Source organism: Zalophus californianus, chromosome 2, assembly GCF_009762305.2.
Source record: "Zalophus californianus isolate mZalCal1 chromosome 2, mZalCal1.pri.v2, whole genome shotgun sequence".
Classification (NCBI taxonomy): domain Eukaryota; kingdom Metazoa; phylum Chordata; class Mammalia; order Carnivora; family Otariidae; genus Zalophus; species Zalophus californianus.
Window position 1 is genome coordinate 125,416,677 of NC_045596.1, and position 6,542 is coordinate 125,423,218.

The 6,542-nt window shown below is 37.9% G+C and overlaps 1 pseudogene; it reads left to right on the forward strand.

The window, feature by feature from the left end:
- Positions 1-3,198: 3,198 nt before the first annotated feature.
- On the forward strand, positions 3,199-4,933 carry LOC113924204 (annotated as a pseudogene).
- The last annotated feature ends 1,609 nt before the right edge of the window (positions 4,934-6,542 follow it).

Here is a 6,542-nt window from a genome sequence, read left to right on the forward strand (position 1 = left end):
GATGCAAAATAATTGGCTGGTGTGTGGCATGGGGTGGAGCTAGAAACCCAGTCCAAGGTGCAATGCCATGATGCCAGGGATCATTAAGGAAGTTTGGAGGGCTTGTCTAGGTGCCCCAGGTCTTGGAGTCTGGTAGGCAATAGGACTTAATTCTTTTTTTAATTTCAGCTTTATTGAGATATAATTGACAAATAAAATTGTAAGATATTTAAAGTGTACATCATGGTGATTTGATACACACAATAAGACTTAATCCTAAACCCCATCTGATGATGGTGCTGAAACTGTTGGTAGACCTATAGGCCACATCAGGTCTGTATAATATGTGGAATAGCCTTCATCCCACTGATGGATACATCCACAGGGGCTGGGCAAAAGGGAAACAGGAGAACCACCTTTAGGCACTAGGAGCACAAAGTGAGAAATATGGTTAGATGGGGCCATATCCTGGAGGATTTTGAAAAGTAGGCCAAGAAGTTCTGACTTGACTCAGGATTAAAGAGTCATTAAATGTTAATAATCCTAACAGCACTATGGTACCATAACAATATGATGGAAGCAGCATCCAACAGGATTAATTTCAGAGTTTCATTCCACCATTTCACATTTTAATTATCCACTCTTAAGTGCTCTTTAAAGTGAAAATACCCATTCCCTTAGCTATCACACCCATGCATATTCCCCTACCATATTCCTTTTCTCGTTCTGTTTCTTTAGAAGCACAGTCGCCTACCTAATTAAGATAAAATCACCCAGCTCCCAAATCCAAGAGAGTATTTCTTACTTAAATAGGCCAATTATAGCAAAACCATAATGACATCAGAGAATTCATTTGATTCAGAGTTTCAAACTGACCACTTTGCTACAGCTGGCTGCTGCTTTGTGTGGGGTGATCTATTAAGGAGCTTGAAAAGTTCAAGTTCTGCCCATCACCGCCTAGTCTCTAAATATCTGCTACAGCAGATCTGCTGACTACTCGGGGAAAGTACTTCTGCCTCTGACATCAGCAATGGTGACATTTGTGCCTTAGTTAGAATTCTAGATTTCTTTTCCTTCTCAAGTCCTCACTATCACAGTAAATAATACCATTTTTCACCTGTTAAGCAGGACAAAAACGTAGAAACCATCTCTGACTATTTGTCACCTCTGTCATCTCACAATAAATCCATTATCAAGGTCTTGTTGGCTCTTTCCTTTTAATATCATAAATCTGACAGCTTCTTACTACTTCTGTCTCTATTACCCTAGTCTAAGTTCCATCATCTCTCCGTGATTCCTGAAATAGCCTGCAAACCTGACCCCTATGGTAGTAGACACTGCTAGTTGTCTATGCAGTATCCATTCCCCACCTTCTTTCTTACTAACGGAGCCCTGCTTTTGTTCGGAGATGCACAGTAAGCAGCTCAGGACTCACCTTCTGAGCTGCTCTCATACTTAAAGGTGACCATTTGACCCAGTTCTGGCCAAAGAGAAGTAATCAGAATAATCCTGAGTAGACTTCCAAAAGAGCTTTCAGAAAGGGCAGACAAATAACCACACACTTTCAGCCCTTTGCTCTCCTCTTTCTACCAAGACTGTGGTTATGATATCCAAACGTGAAACAGACATATTGCAACCAAGATATAAAAGCCACATGCTAAGGATGGGGCACAGGAAAGTGGCAGAAGCCTAGAACCTCACTGATATCACTGAACCAGATTTGGACTGACAATGTACAGTGTTCTTATTGTGTGAGACAAATAAAACCCTGGCTTATTTTAGGCACTGTTTGTAGAGTTCTCTGTTGTTTTCAGCTGAATGCATTCTCTTTTTTTATGATGACAAAATATCTTATTTATTTTTTAAAAATATGTCATGCAGAGACACTTTGATATTATTCTGAAACTCCTAAGATCAAAAAAGATTTTACTTTATTTTATTCTATGATTGATTGATAGATTGCTTTATAGTGAGGTAAAGTCGGCATATAACGTTATATTAGTTTTAGGTGTACAACATAATAATTCTACATTTGCATATAATACAAAGTGATCACCACAGTAAGTCCAGCTACCATTGTCACCATACAGTTGACTTCCTTTACCCATCCTCTCTTCTAAGTTAAGCATCTAAAGCTATAAATTGTCTTCTTTTTTAAAAACACTTTTATTTTATTTAAATTCAATTAATTAGCATATAGTGTATTATTAGTTTCAGAGGTACAGTTCAGTGATTCATCAGCCTTATATAATACCCAGTGCTCATTACATCACATGCCCTCCTTAATGTCCATACCCCAGTTACCCCATCCCCCCACCCATCCCCCCTCCAGCAACCCTCAGTTTGTCTCCTATGGTTAAGAGCTGAATGCATTCTTAATAGATAAACCCCCTTGCGTTGAAGTTTCTAGGTAATAGCCAACATGAGCTTTGCAAAGACCGGCTTTCCTTCAAAGTCAGAAAACAATCCAAATTACTTACGCGGCCTAAAAGGCCCTTTATGATTTGTATCCTGCCTACCTTTCTAAACTCATCTCCTACCACTCCTCACTTTGGCACACTAGAATTTCTGCCAATTAAACAATGTATAGACATACATTGTTTTAGGGATGGCTGGGTGGCTCAGTTGGCTAAGCGTCTGCCTTCAGCTCAGGTCATGATCCCAGGGTCCTGGGATCAAGTCCTGCATCAGGCTCCTTGCTCAGCGGGGAGCCTGCTTCTCTCCCTGCCTGCCATCCCCCCTTGCTTGTGCTTTCTCTCATGCTCTCTCTCTCTGACAAATAAATAAAATCTTTAAAAAAAAGAAAGAAAGAAATACCTTGTTTTATTGCACTTCACAGATACTGCATTTTTTACAAATCGAAGTGTTGTGGTAACTTTGCCTTGAGCAAGTTTATCGGCACCATTTTTCTAACAGCATTCACCCACATCATGTCTCTGTGTCACATTTTGGTAATTCTTGCAACATTCCAAACTTTTTCATTGTTCTTATATCTGTTACAGTGATCTGTGAGCAGTCATCTCTGATGTTACTATTGTAGCTGTTTTGGTGTACCATGAACCACACCCATGTAAGATGGTGAACTTAACTGATAAATGTTGTTTGTGTTCTGACTGCTCTAGCAACCAATCATCCTTCCTTGTCTCTCTCCCTCTCCTCAAGCCTTCCTATTCCTTGAGACACAACAATACCAGAATTAGGCCAATTAATAACTCTGCAATGGCCTCTAAGCATTCAAGTGAAAGGAAGAGTCACACATCTCTCATTTTCAATCAAAAGCTAGAAATAATTAAGCTTAGTGAGGAAGGCAGGTCACAAGCCAACACAGGCGGAAAGCTAGACCTCTTGCACCAGTTAGCCAAGTTGTGAGTGCCAAGGAAAAGTTCTTGAAGGAAATTAAAAGTGCTACTCCAGTGAACACACAAATGACAAGAAAGAAAAAGAGTCTTACTGCTGATAGGGAGAAAGTTTGAGTGGTCTGGATAGAAGATGAAAACAGCCACAACATTCTCTTAGGCCAAAGCCTAATCCAGACCAAGGCCCCAACTCTCTTCAGTTCTATGAAGGCTGGGAGAGGTGAGGAAGCTGCAGAAAAGTTGGAAGCTATCAGAGGTTTGTTCATGAGGTTTAACGAAAGAAGCTGTCTCCACCACATAAAAGTGCAAGGTGAAGCAGCAAGTGCTGATGTAGAAGCTGCAGCAAGTTCTCCAGAAGATCCAGCTAAGATAATTGAGGAAGGTGGCTAGAATGACCAACAGATTTTCAATGTAGATGAAACAGCCTTCTACCAGAAAGAAGATGCCATCTAGTACTTTCATAGCTAGAGAGGAGAAATCAATGCCTGGCTTCAAAGTTTCAAAGGTCAGGCTGAGTTTCTTGTTAGGAGCTAATGCAGCTGGTGATTTTAAGTTGAAGTCAATGCTCATTTGCCATTCCTAGGGCTCTTGAAAATTATGCAAAGAATTATGCAAAATCTACTCTGCCTGTGCTCTATAAATGGAACAATAAGTCTTAGATAACAACACATCTATATACAACATGGTTTACCGAATATTTTAAGCCCACTGTTGAGAACTGCTGCTCAGAAATAAAGATGTCTTTCAAAATATGACTGCTGTTTGACAATGCACCAAAAGCCCTAATGGAGATGGACAGTGAGATTATGTTTTTTCCATGCCTACTAACACAACATCCATTCTGCAGCCCATGGATCAGTGAGTAATTCTGACTTTCAAATCTTATTAATTAAGAAATACATTTCATAAAGCTATAGCTGCCATAGATAGTGATTCTTCTGATGAATCTGGGCAACATAAATTAAAAACCTTCTAGAAAGGATTCGCCATTTTAGATGTCATTACAAACATTCATGATTCATGGGGAGAGGTCAGAATACCAATGTGAACATTAGTTTGGTAGAAGTGGTCTCGAACCCTCAAGGATGACTTAGAGGAGTTCAAGACTCCAGTGGAGGAAGTAACAGCAGATGTGGTGGGGATAGCGAGAGAACGAGAATTACAAGTGGAGCCTGAAGCTGGGACTGAATTGCTGCCATCTCATAGTAAATCTTGAACAGATGAGGATTTGCTTCTTATGGGTGAGCAAAAAAAGTGGTTCTTGAGATGGAATCTACTTCTGGTGAAGATGCTGTGAAGAATGTTGAAACGGCAACAAAAGATTTAGAGTATTATACGGATTTAGCTGATAAAGCAGTTGCAGGGTTTGAAAGGATCAACTCCAACTGTGAAAGAAGCTCTCCTGTGAGTAAAATGCTATCAAATAGCATCACATGCTCCAGAGAAATTGTTCATGAACAGAAGAGTCCACTGATGTGGCAAACCTCATTATTGTCTTATTTTAAGAAATTGCCGCAGCCACCACCCTGATCAGTGAGCAGCCATCAACACTGAGGCAAGACCTTTCACCAGTAAAAAGATTATGACTCACTGAAAGCTCAGATGATGGTTGGCATTTTTAGCAATAAAGTATTTTTAATTAAGGTATGTATATTTTTTCAAAAACATAATGTGATTACACACTTAGATGACAGTATAGTGTAAACATAACTTATTTATGCACTGAGAAAACAAAACATTCATTTGACTCACTTTATTGCAATATTCCAGCTACCCAATATCTCAACATATTTAACTATATGAAATGCAGGGCATCTCTGCAGGACTGCATGCATTTGGCCTCCTATCCCAATCTTTCCACCATTTGTTTCAAGATAGGCCTAGATCACTAAGGACTTAATCTTTGGCAGAATCAACATTTGTCCCATACTCCACGTGGACTCTCTGTCTACCAGCAGTGAAATGAACAGCATGAAATTGCATCCAGAGGTTGATTTACAGTGTCAATAAATTTATTATCTCCAGGGAACTCCTGACTACAAAATCATTATCTAATTAAATTAAAGGGTAAAAGCACAAAAGTCTTCCTAATTTAGGTCACAATAATCCCAGCAATGAAGAGAGCAATGGTGGTCCACTAACTATCTTACCAGGAAAACAAAAACAAAAACAAAAAAAGCCAAACCTTAGGTCATTGGCTGCTTTGATGAGATAGCCCTAAAGCCCTTCGTATATTGTTGTGGGCTTATAATTTTTGCTTCTTAATGTAGGAAAGATTTTATTTCCAAAACAACCCATCAAAATATGAATAATTAAATTTCCACCTGAAAAATTCATTTGAAAAGTTTTTGTTGCCTATCACAATAGAAGGAACATTTCCTCAATACAGAAATTCTGAAAGCCCTGTTTTAAAATGTTAATTTAGAAACTTAAAAGACCTAAATCTTTAAGTACGTGCATGGACATCAACTTGCATGCTTATACTCTCTAAGCCTGAAGTATATACACAAAAGAGTTTGGTTCATGACTTATTTTACATCATAAGATCTTAAAAAGACATATTATTCTGTTAAAAACTATAGACACGGTTTCCTTAAGGAGATCTATAAAAGTCTGATCGAGTATTTGCAAAGGAGAGACAAAATTAAAGTGAATTAATGCATTTAAAGGGAGGACTTTAAATCATAATTTATTTAAAATTTAACACATGGAAAATTCTAATTCTTTTGAGAAATTTCATTTTAAAAACTTTGCTACTGCATTCTGATGAAATAAAATAATACAAAGCCAAGTAAATTACAGTACCACTATGAACATAACACAAATTTTTACTAGTATACACTGACAAAAGTTAAGAAAAACTTTTTAAATATATACCAGGATGATAACAGCTTACTTGTGAAAGCTGCCAAACAAATTTCTCTATAGTGTTGTTTTCAAAAATGTCTAGAGACATCAAGCAGAGAAAATCTTTTAAAATTAAACACAACACACAGCTAGGAATCATTTGTGATGTGTCATTTATGGCCCTTAAAAATGAATGAGAGAGACTATAAAATGAATTTGCCAGTAGTGCTAAGAGAATCTGGTAAAATAATCCTAATTATCTTAATAATAATTCATAGGGGTTATCGTCAATAGTTACCTGGAACATCTACATTTTCAGGAGAGATTTTTCTGAAAAACAAATATGAATACATTACATTT